Here is a 12,406-nt window from a genome sequence, read left to right on the forward strand (position 1 = left end):
TTTGTTACGGGACTTATTTCTCAGCCTGGACAGTGTGTCTAACCTGAAGTAGATGTTATGGTTTATGTGTGTATCGTAATAAACAGCTGTTCCATTACACTGTACTAATTAATTGTGTAGTAGTGTCTTAGAACTCGATGAAGACAGAGACATTACAGTGAGGCGTCGCTATTTTGTGATTTAGTAGCACCGATTTACTCAAAAAGGTGGCAGTTGGCATCGGACTACCCGACACAGTGCTGCAACTAAATTTCAAGTACATAGAAGATACTGTTTCTTGCACAATTACTGACAATTTTGGAATCAGTAATAAATAAAATTTCGACAGCATTGGAGCTCTGGCGATAGTCTCGGAACGATATTGCTTATGTACCTTTGGGGTTGTGTTGTGTTTGGGGAGGAGACCAAACTGCGAGGTCATCGGTCTCATCGGATTAGGGAAGGAAGTCGGCCGTGCCCTCTACACAGGAACCATCCCGGCATTTGCCTGAAGAGATTTAGGGAAATCACGGAAAACCTAAATCAGGATGGCCGGACGCGGGATTGAACCGTCGTCCTCCCGAATGCGAGTCCAGTGTGCTAACCACTGTGCCACCTCGCTCGGTGTCCCTTTGGACTACACAGTAATTTACAGTCATAGTACTCACAATATTCATTCACACTGCCACACATACAACTAAACTACTAATTATGAATTAAGCAAGATAATTATTTATACAAAGAATACGAGGCAGCTTTTGATTCTATCAGTTTACCGCAACGAGAAAACAATGCGTTATATTTGATTAAATGCCAAATGTTATGAAAATGGATTAGAATGAACAATAAAGTAACACAAAAGTCGCTCTACTGATTTTACTGAACGGTACTGCCTACACCGCTAGTAAAAATTTCCTATTCCTTGGGCAACTGCACTCCACAAAGAGAAGGATCACTTAGCTGGGTAATTTTCGTCGTGGTCATATTTTAGTGGCAGATAATCTTCATGTCCTTCATTGTTCGTTTCATGGCAATGTCACATTAATGATTCCACAGCGTCCTATTTCTTCTTCTTATATTCATGTATATTGCCATGTTCCAGATAAATTTCCCTTGTGCATTCTTTTGTCATCACAAACACGTGCTGCTGCTGTATTTGAAGCACAATACACAACAACCATCTGCCACAGACTACAACTGTACTCAAAGCTACTACAAAATAAAGTTTCTGCCTAGCGACTGCAGCTCACGTACAGCTAAGCTAATTTGTTATAAATGCTGAATTTGCTTTTGCTACGTATTTGATGGTTTCTACGTTATTAAGCTTTTGAAAGAATTAATCACGAGAATAATAAAATTAACATTCACGAGGTTCTTCATGCGGGAAAATGACAACATTTGTGCAAGTAGTTCTTTACGCTTCTAACAGATAGCGTACTTGTTACATTCACAGAATATTGGCACCTAGTGCAGATATCTCAAACTCCACTATGAACTGAAATTTACAGATATAGAAATAAAATTAACGCTTTGTCTTCACATTCTAAACGTGATTGTACTTAAATATGTGTTACTGTCTTTATTTAGTAGTGTCATTAGTGTCCACCCACACACAGTGGGTAAATTGATTGGGTCACACAGCGATGCATTGCTTTGTCAGCAGGCTTGGCGACCAAGTCTGGATCGTCACGCAACTCGTGGCTGGACGCCATTTCCGCCTCTGAAATGTTGCTCTCCCGTAGTGCGACCCTGGTTAGCGTATTCCTTTCGCCTCGTTCTCATAGCATAAGCGGCCTGTTCTACACTGCTTATGATGTGCACAGTCAGTAGAGATGTTAGAGCAGGGGCTGAGCTTACTTCTTTCCTGAGCGCCGACGTCGCTGCATCATTAATCGTTCTCCCTGTAAGGTTGATCAATTTTCTCTTGGGTGGGTCTTGCGTGGGTTTATGTCGTGCCAGAAGACGTCTATACTTCAGCGTTTGTTTAGTTGTAGATATCCTTCTTCCTCTGTTCTCCTGTGCCCATGTGATACATCTTGACGTCGTGGTGAATTGGAAACCAAATGGGAAGCTGGAGCACACTGTGTATAGAAAGCCTGCATACACTAATCCATATCTACACGCCTCGAGTAGTCACCAGTCCCAACGTGAAGAAATTTCACAAACACTTGTTCACAAGTTGCGATTCGAAGCGACGAAGATACAATTGCAAATGAGTTGAAGCACACGAAGACAACATTCAGAAGGAATGCATAAGCAGCAAGCAAATAAGGCATGCCTTTAAATAAGTTAGACAACAGAGAAAGATAAAGAGGAGCACAAATCACTAGCGTGCATCCAGTTTGTCTTCAATATGGCCAGAAAAATTGGCAGAATCTTGGAGCCACACAACGTGAAATGTGTATTTCCCCTTCAGTAAGCATGATCTAGGCCATCACGAATTAAGAGTCTATCAAATCCTCACTAGGAGTCTACCAAATCCTGTGCCAATGCGACGAGGCATACGATGGAAAAACTGCACGCATGGCAGAAGAAAGATGGCGTGAACATGGATATCACGCTGAATTACAAATCAGGCGTGGCGAACCGTAGTATAAAAGCCGACCATGCCGTAGATTAACAACAAAACCGAGATACGTGGGCAGTCATCCTTCTTCTGGGACTGCGTAATTAAAGAGGCTATTGAAATTAGGGTTCGAGAAGGTCTAATTAACAAAGATAGTGGCCTACGATTGAATCCAGCTTGGGAGCCTCACTGATTCAAGAAAAAATCAAAATGTCCGCAAAAAATGAGGCCCGCATCCGACGGCGATAGCATGGAGACTGGAGATAGCATTTCGTAGCCGGGCGGCACCACCACCGCCACCGCCACCTACCGCGGCAGCTGCCCGGATAGGGAGCAGCAGGGTGATACACAGGTAACGGCCATTGTGTAAAGAACGCCGACCCGAACACAGCAGCAGTCATCAGGGTCTACCTGAAGATGGCAACGAGTCTGCTTTCAGAAATATCGTAGAGATCTTACGACACGACCCGGCTGGACACTCGAGAATTCTACAAGCCAAGGAAACACCAGATCGCTTAACGTGTAGTTATTGTCCTGGTCCACGTCTTCATTTGATGTTTGAGATGATCGTTTAGATTGAAAAACAAACAAATTTTATTTAATACGTGCTTATTAATAATACAACAACGTAAAATTATGTATGTGCTCCAGTTCAATATGATAGTTATCAGTGTTGCAACTGTACTAACTCTGAAAAGGATGCAGACAGTGTCATCTGAAGCCCTGCAAGTAACTGCCATAACTCACTGAAAACTACCCATCTTCAGATGAGGTACTTTCGTTTTTTTTATTTTGGTGGCTTATGCTGAAATATCAACCAAGCCATACGTCAGAACTACGAAGTGTGTTCTCCATTAAACCGAAGTCAGTTCTGAGTAGAATTCAGTGAATCATATAAACTTCAAATACCCATGCAGATTGCCAGTCCATTCCTGCAAATCACTTTTAAAATACTGTAGTGACTGAACCACATTCATGTAGAATTAAAGGGCTAAAAACATAGTAGGACAATTCACTACATAAATGCTTGAATAAACTCGAATGGAATGTAGTTTATGTACAGCGTGTTTTAGAAATGATTTTACAAACTTTGGGGACATGTTGATTACAGTAAAACAAGAAACATATGTCTACTATAAAATGGTTCTGAAGTATGTACCTTAAGAACTATGATCACTCTCTCAGTTTCGATAATGTGAAACGCATCTCTTCCTCTGCGAGCTCTTTGCTCATCAAGATTTGTGATTAGATATTATGGGGAAAGACATAGGCTTTAAAATACACATCTTAAAAGCTATGAGCACTTGTTCAATAGAAGAGAAGTTTTTCACACTAGCGAAGATAAGAAAGTTTTCATAGCTCTTAAGATAAGCATTTTAGAGGCTATGTTTACTAGAATTTTTTTTCTTGCTTTGGTCCACACTACCTCCCCCCAAAATACGGAAAGCAAAGAGCTTACAGTAGAAGAGATCTGTCTCACAGTACGAAGATGAACGAGTCTGTAAAATTATTTTTGAAACATACTGCTGCAAACAATGATTGCGTTTGATTAGTACATTACAAATTCGAAATTCGATTTTTTCGTAGCAAAGTATTTCGAAAATTATTGATTAATTTTTTTCGATAGTCACTTGGATAAAACATTTTAAATGTATCTTGGTTTTTTTACTTTATATTTCGGCTGTGACGCCTAAGTTGCTTCAAAATGGTTTTGAAAGAAGTGTAAAGAAGCTGATAGATCCTTTCGTATCAGGCTTCATAGCATTAATTACCCACCATGAAAGCTATGTCACCATGATAAGAGGCGATTCTGACTTCCAATAAATGTTACCAGTTTTGTCAATAATTTCAAAAAAGGTAATTATATGCAAAAACTTCACTCACGTGATAAAAGCCGATAAAGTAAAGTGACAGATAATTCGAAGAAATTTTGTGTTGTAACGGAAACGCTCATGTATGTTAAAACAAGACGAACTCCTATTCTCGAAAATTTAGCTTACGATGAACAATAATCCTTACGCCTAAAAGCAATGAATTGGATACAGTGTTCGCATTCGATAAAATTAAAAATAATTACATCATAAACTGCAGTGCTGATTATTCATGTGGTTAAATGCTGCACAGTTTTCTGAAACTGCTTGGGATTAAAACAGTAGATAAATAGGGTGTAGAATTTTCCGACTTAGAGAGAGAGAGAGGGAAGCGTCGGTGTTCTGCTGGGCGAAGAGAAGAGATTATAGCTTTCCGAGAGTTTCGTACGTGGTCCCCAGGGACGAACGGAGTTAATTATTTAAATGCGAAGAGGGAGCAGGGAGTTGCTGTTTCGATTCCTCTCACGAGCTGCGAACGTAGAAAACTTCGCTGGAGTGGACGGTCTGAGATTTAATTAAGGAGTTCTCTCCTAACACTAACATCTCACGTGGGAAGTTCATGACCTTTTGGTTGTGGAGCTCTGCCAAACTTAAATGCAAAGAGGAAGTCGAACAGATATTTGGTTTGCGATACGAACTTGGCGAAGGTTTTAAGATACGGATTACCTATGTTGTTGCTGTTGACAGGAACGTATTTGGATTGTATTTTTGGCCGACCTACGAACTTAAGTGGGTTATATTCTGGCCTATTTAACACCTATTTAGGCGCAAGTGTAGAGACTAATCCTGTCCCACGTACCATAGCGCGACTTTTACGAAAGTGGTGGTCAAAGAGGATGCCACAAAATTGTTTCGGTTGCCGCGTAATGTGAAAATGTGTGCATCACATCATATCTCAGCTGTGTGGAGTATTGCAGCGAACGACTGTCTAACATGCATAAGGAGAAAATGTTACAACTGAAATCTAAAATTGTGATAACACCGTCTTCAGTCACAACTGCGTTTTATCAAAATTTCCTACCTATTCGGGTTTCTAGGACTGGTTAAACTCTATGAAAATCCAGAATTACCTGTTGTAACATAATAATCCAATCAATTGGTAGTTTTACCCGGAAAGTTTTTCGGGCTTTTGAAAATTGATATTATTGTAGATTTCGACGTGCTCCTTTCCCATTTCTACTTTGCCACCTCGTATCTTCACCACTTGCGCCGCCGTAAGGGAAAAATGACACCCGAAAACAGTTTTATGACATCAACTTCCCCACTCATTTTACTATGAAAATAATTATGTAATGAACTAAAATATAGGAGTTGTGCTTTCAGAGGTTTTATGTGTGGACGGTAATCGCCTTCAATTTTGGCCATCAGTTCATCCAGAGAAAACAGACTTTTCAGAATTCTGCTCGAGAGAGAAGTAAATGTATTGCATTGCAGTATCGATCTCGTTTGCGTACGGACAATTTTTTTAAATTTCTCCAGTCGGTGGTGCTTGGTACAGTTTTTTTCATCCACAAGTTGCGATATTATGCATCGACTGTGAACAGATCACTGACGTGCTCAAAGCGCTCAACAACCGCCAGACTCAAGTCTTCATTACGAACTGTAGTAAGATCTGATTTTCTGTTTTTCGTCGATATTTTACGCACGCTGTACACGGTATCACGATTGCACAAGCGTGCTGGTATTGTTTCGCAGCAGCGCACATAAAACAGTGATCTTTCATTGAGAGTGTTGAAGTAATGGATCCCGCTGGCAAAGATGCATAGATTAATTTCTCATTATTGAAGTATCGATCTCTGCCTTCCATGCCCTTCTTGTCCTTTCTTTGAACACTTGACTTACGATATGTCTCCAATCATTTTTCCTTCACTGCAGTCATCTCAGTTCCTCGCAATCGATTTTAAGAAATAAAACAATTATCTACCTTAGAAGCCATGGCTCTAAAAATGCGGACGACACTGTAGAACGATAGACTCGTACTGATTTGCAGGCAGAACGTTAGAGCTCTGTCGGCAGATGTGCCGTAGACGGGGTGGCGCAGCAACGCCAATGTGGCACGTCGCTGTACACATGGTGCCCTTCCCATTATACCTGCGTCAAAGAAGGTTACGACATAAACCGTAGAAAATTTTCTCTAGTTCAATTTATTACATAACTATCTTCCTAGTAAAACGAGTCGGAAAGGAGATATTGTTAAAAAACTGTTTTTTTGACCCGTTATTCCAATATGGAGGCTATTATGGCTTGGGGGTGTTTCGGTGTTTCTCACAGCATGACATGGGACAACTCATTCAGTTTACCGTGAACATGAAGCAGGATGTTTATTTCAACGGCAAAGTGAAAATTGAAAAAAAAACAACATCGGAATGTATAAAAACACCAATTTTCAAAACTCGCGGAAAACTTGCCAGGTAACCATCGTTTTGAGCTCACCGGACAAAGTAATAGTCACCTCTTCTAAGAGCGCAGTGGTCGCTTCAGAGCGCTATTGATGGTGTTGCACTGGTTCCAGGCATTCATGTTACCCCCCTGCTGCTGACGTAAGTCACAGCGTTGAAGTGGTATGTTTGTGTCAGCTGGTTGATTGGTATCAGCACTGTGAGATGAGACGATGTGGAGCTGTGACAGATTGGCAGAAAGAAGCTATCGTGTCTGGCTGTGTCCATGACCATACTGTGTGCTCAGTTGTCCGAATTGTTGGTGTTCCAGCGCGGACTGTCATTGCTACAAAGAATCGTGTACCAGACGCACCCTTGTAACATCACGTAAGGACAAACGTTACAGAAAGATTCTAAACCACGGGGCCCACTGACGGTTTTCACCCTTTGTCATTGAAAATCTGGTTCAGAACCGACAGCCATTGTTGTTGTCAAACAAAATGGCAGGTCCATCTCAACCAAGTACCGTGCTAACTTTGCGAAAGGAACTGCGTGATTTCGGGAACTGGGAGTCAGGTACCCGGCAAAAGGGAATAGCTCAAAAATGGTTCAAATGGCTCTCAGCACTATGGGACGTAACTTCTAAGGTCATCAGTCCCCTAGAACTTAGAACTACTTAAACATAACTAACCTAAGGACATCACAAGCATCCATGGCCGAGGCAGGATTCGAACCTGCGACCGTAGCGGTCACGCGGTTCCAGGCTGTAGCGCCTAGAACCGCACGGCCACCCCGGCAGGTGGAACCATAAACTATGGCGAAGTTGTCACCAAATAGGTCCAGACAGGACCAACATGCTATTATTTTTTTCTTGGTTGCCGAAGGACAAACACTTGTAGACATCCATCGAAGAATGTTTTGTTTTTGTTTTTTGTGTGAATACCTGTGGGACGAAACTGCTGAGGTCATCGGTCCATAGACTTAGACACTACTTAAACTAACTTGTGCTAAGAACAACACACACCCATGCCCGAGGGAGGACTCGAACCTTCCGCGGGAGGGGCCGCGCAATCCGTGACATGGCGCCTCAAAATGGTTCTGAGCACTATGGGACTTAACATCTGAGGTCATCAGTCCCCTAGAACTTAGAACTACTTAAACCTAACTAACCTAAGGACATCACACAACATCCAGTCATCACGAGGCAGAGAAAATCCATGACCCCGCCGGGAATCGAACCCGGGAACCCGGGCGCGGGAAGCGAGAACGCTACCGCACGACCACGAGCTCATGGTGCGCGGCGTCGGAGACTGCAGAGTGGTTTGGGGCAGCATACTTGCTGCGAACCACTGTTATGGAATGGTGCACGAATAGGTGCTGCTACTTCATGTTAATTCATGTCCCCGTACCGCAAATATCGTAATGAAGAAGTTACTCCAATTCAAGCGGAAGATACTCGAGCACCCGCCCTACAGTCTTGTGATTACCCCCCCCCCCCCCTACCCCATCACTACTGTCATGCCCTCGGTCCTTAAAAAAGCCCTTGAAAGATTCGTGATTTCCGTTCGACGAGTATGTGTAGCGGGCAGTTACGGGCTTCTTCATGCAGCAGGACACAGCGTTTTAGCCTGGGATGACGCTTAATGCACACGACAATTTTTTCTTGACTAGCATACCGATTCTGGACTGTACGGTCTTCGATTGGAAACTTTTGATCGCCCCTTATACATTCGTATACAGAGGAGTACATTGATAGTGACCGAAATAAGCGTCAAACGAAACAACTACAAAGAACGAAACTCGTCTAGCTTGAAGGGGGAAAGTAGATGGCGCTATGGTTGGCTCGCTAGATGGCGCTGCCATAGGTCAAACGGATATCAACCGTGTTTTTTTTAAGTAGGATCCCCCATTTTTTATTACATATTCGTGTAGTACGTAAAGAAATATGAATGTTTTAGTTGGACCACTTTTTTCGCTTTGTGATAGATGGCGCTGAAATAGTCACCAACATATGGCTCACAATTTTAGACGAGCAGTTGGTAACAGATAGGGTTTTTAAATTAAAATACAGAACGTAAGTACTTTTGAACATTTTATTTCTTGCTGCTCTGCTCACCTTCATAATATTCATGTGAACGCAAATAATGAATCTCACTTTCCCTGCCTGCCTCGCAAGTGAACTTCTCATCATACACCAGGCTTTACCAGAGCTCCGCCCATGCTCTGGTATTGTTTTTTTTAGGAAGAACTCGCAAACAGCTTTATTTTGAACCAAATTTATCAAGGCACTACATGTTTTGTGTCGTATAGTCACATATAAAAATGAAAACATGGTAAAGAACAAGACGAAGAATATAGAACGCCCAACTTTCGAACTTAACACCATAATAAACTAAAAACTAAACTCCTCCCGAACAGGCCACGAATGTCCAACGGTACTGACCGGCCGCCGTGTCATCCTCAGCTCATAGGCGTCACTAGATGCGGAGACGGAGCGGCATATGGTCAGCACACTGCGCTCCGGCCCTATGTCAGTTTCCGAGACCGGAGCCGCTACTTCTCAATCAAGTAGCTCCTCAGTTTGCCTCACAAGGGCTGAGTGCACCCCGCTTGCCAACAGCGCTCGGCAGATCGGATGGTCACCCATCCAAGTGCTAGCCCAGCCCGACAGCGCTTAACTTCGTTGATCTGACGGGAACCGGTGTTACCACTGAGGCAAGGCCGTTGGCCTTGAAACCATAATGCCTTAGCAAAATTTGTTTAAAAAGCAGCCGTCTATGGAGTTCTTGCTACACCACAGCTGCGGATGCCTCGAACACATAATTATTTCTTTCGTATTATTGCTTTGCCTTTACCCAATCATAGTTATTCTGTGGCTCGTATTTCTTGTGGCTGTTCGCTTAACATGTTATATTTGCAATACAGATATTTGTAGAGACAGTAATACTTGTTGAAGATTCCATGTATCCAGATGTACTATTTGAGGTTTGCCATCAGCGAGCGGTAGTCAAAGTTTTAATCGTCACCTAGAAACAATCAAGCTGTGACCACAGCACTCGGTAATGGTGTCAGTCTTTCTTTACATATTGACACTTCATTGCACCAAATTTTTAAGAGGCTGCATGACTTCTTCTACCAGACATTGGTTTCTTCATCCCAAAAAATAGGAAGAAACCTCTGGCCGCCATGTCAGGAGAACAACGCGGTATGAGGCAAAATGTGATCCCTCTAAGTCTGATTGCGTCAGAACAAGCTGCTGGATTGTCGTGGAGCAGAATACCCATTTGATACTTCCCGGTGAAGAGCAATTTTCGCCGTCCCCTTGCATGTGTGTAATTGCTGTTCCCTTCTTGGTCATTATTTTGCTACACTCTAACACGTGATTAACGACGTTACTTTGACGACGGCGTGGCGGCGCGCTATTTCATTTCCTGTCATTGGTTAACGAACTCAGGTGACAGTTGCGTCTGCGGGAAGCGCTCACTAACAACTAACAGCTGGGCACTCCCACATAGAGGAGAGCCTTTCGTAATGAACTCGACAAAACACAATAACACTGCCGTGTGGTAGCACTAAAAATCACGCACCAGCTATTTGGGCGTCATGGTTTGCTTATTGCCTTTGGATTCGATTATCGGTTTACTCCTATACTTCATTTTTATGGAAACATAAGTCGCTCGTCGCTGAGTATATTTCGCTTCAGCCGCCTCTCGTAGAAGTAATCGACTGCGCCGTTTCTTGCAGACTAGGTATGTTAAACAAACTATTGTCATTAATGAGAAGCAAGATAAAAGAGCCATCTGTTAGGTGGCCACTTTTGTTACTGTTTCTGTCCAGAACCGTATCCAACACATACGAGGGAATAGTTCCTATCATCGATCTAATTCTCTACCTAATTCGTAATTGATGTTGTTGAAACCTTCATTTCTAAGACTGGCTCGATGCAAGGTTTGAGGCAGCTCTCCATGCTATGTATCCTATTGTAGACCTCTTCATTTTCATTGCGTACATCCACTTGAGCCTCCTTACTACAGTATAGCATTAGTCTTCCTCTGGATTTCCCAACGTTATCACATCGTCAAGTCCTTAACGCTATAGAGCGTGTCCTACCAAACGATCCCTTCTTCCTTTGAAATTGTACTTTTGTGCTTTAATTTTATTCGTTCGATTCAGTACCTCTTCTTTATTTACTCTACCTACTGATCTCCAACATTATTCTGTAACCCCACATTTCAAAAATTTCCATTCTGTTTTTGCTGAATTGTTTGTCGACCAGATTTCACTCCCGTACAAGGCTACACTCCATACAAATTCCGTAAGAAATGACTTCGTACCACTCAAAGATTAATATTAGATGTTCCAATTTTATTTTCAAAAACGCTTTTCTTATTGTTGCCAGTCTTTATTTTATATACTACTTCGGCTTGATTACATTAAGCACTTTCAAATGGATGGAAATTGGAGTCGTTATGTGAAGATGCTTGCAGTGGATATATTAACGTGAGAGATGCATCAAAACAGTCTTGAGAATGAAGACGGGAACAACAGCAACAACAACAACAACAATAGCTGGTACTACTACAGGGCGCGGCGCGGGAACTTCCTTACTTGAAACGCGCGCCACACAATGACTGTTGCTCGTTGCTGCGTAGGTTTCAGTGCAGCCAAAAGTGCGAGGCTTCACTTTTTTAAGGTTAGGTTAGCAGCGGTTATGGTGTGGGCAAGAGAGGAGCGCGCGTTCGCCGTTGCGCCCTACTTTTCGATTGTACGTGCATTTAGGAAACAGTTCAACGTGGCGCCTGTAGGTCGTGTCCCTGATGGGAAATCGATTGATATGTGGGTAGACACCTTTCTGGATACTGGAAGCGTGCAGAAAAAGAAACCAGGACCTTCAAGCACCAACAGAACGCCTGAAAACATCGGGAGGGTATGGATGTCGATTTTGAATTCCCCCAAGTTATGTGCAAGCAAACATGCAGCTGCCCTTGCAATTTCTGAACACCAGTCACGCGAATTCTTCATGAAGAGTTGAAATTTCATCCGTATAAACTGTCAGTGGTGCATACACTTCATCCAAGTGATTTTGTTTCACGAAAAAATGCGTGTGAAGCCTTGATTGATGAACTGCCTCATGACGCCTTAGTGTTCTTCAGCGACGAGAAACATTTTCATTTGTCTTTCTGCGTGAATAAACAAAAAAATTAGAATGGGACGAGCCCCAGAGAACTTCATCTGCATCTCCTGCATACAGAACGCCTGACTATTTGGTGTGCGCTATCTGAAGTTGGCATTATTGACGCATGGCTTTTCGAAGAGAACGTTAAGGCAGTGACGGTCATTTCTAAGCGTTTTTGATAACTGAGCAGTCTTTTCTTATATAACTTGAAGAAATGGATATGGGTGATGTCTGGTTCCAACAAGACTGCTCCACAGCTCACACGGCACGAACATAGATGACCACGTTGCGCGAACACTTCCCCGATCGTCTCATCTCTTTGAGGGGCGATCTCCAGTGGCCAGCACGCTCGCCAGATTTAGCCCCATGCGACTTTTTTTTATGAGACAAATCCTTGGTGTATACCATTCGTCTGCAGAACCTGGCTGAGCTACGG

The 12,406-nt window shown here is 42.7% G+C and overlaps 1 pseudogene; it reads right to left on the minus strand.

Annotated features, from left to right (window-relative positions):
- Nucleotides 1–9,405: 9,405 nt before the first annotated feature.
- On the minus strand, nucleotides 9,406–9,523 carry LOC126337157 (5S ribosomal RNA; annotated as a pseudogene).
- Nucleotides 9,524–12,406: the final 2,883 nt, after the last annotated feature.

Source organism: Schistocerca gregaria, chromosome 2 (genome assembly GCF_023897955.1).
Source record: "Schistocerca gregaria isolate iqSchGreg1 chromosome 2, iqSchGreg1.2, whole genome shotgun sequence".
Lineage (NCBI taxonomy): Eukaryota > Metazoa > Arthropoda > Insecta > Orthoptera > Acrididae > Schistocerca > Schistocerca gregaria.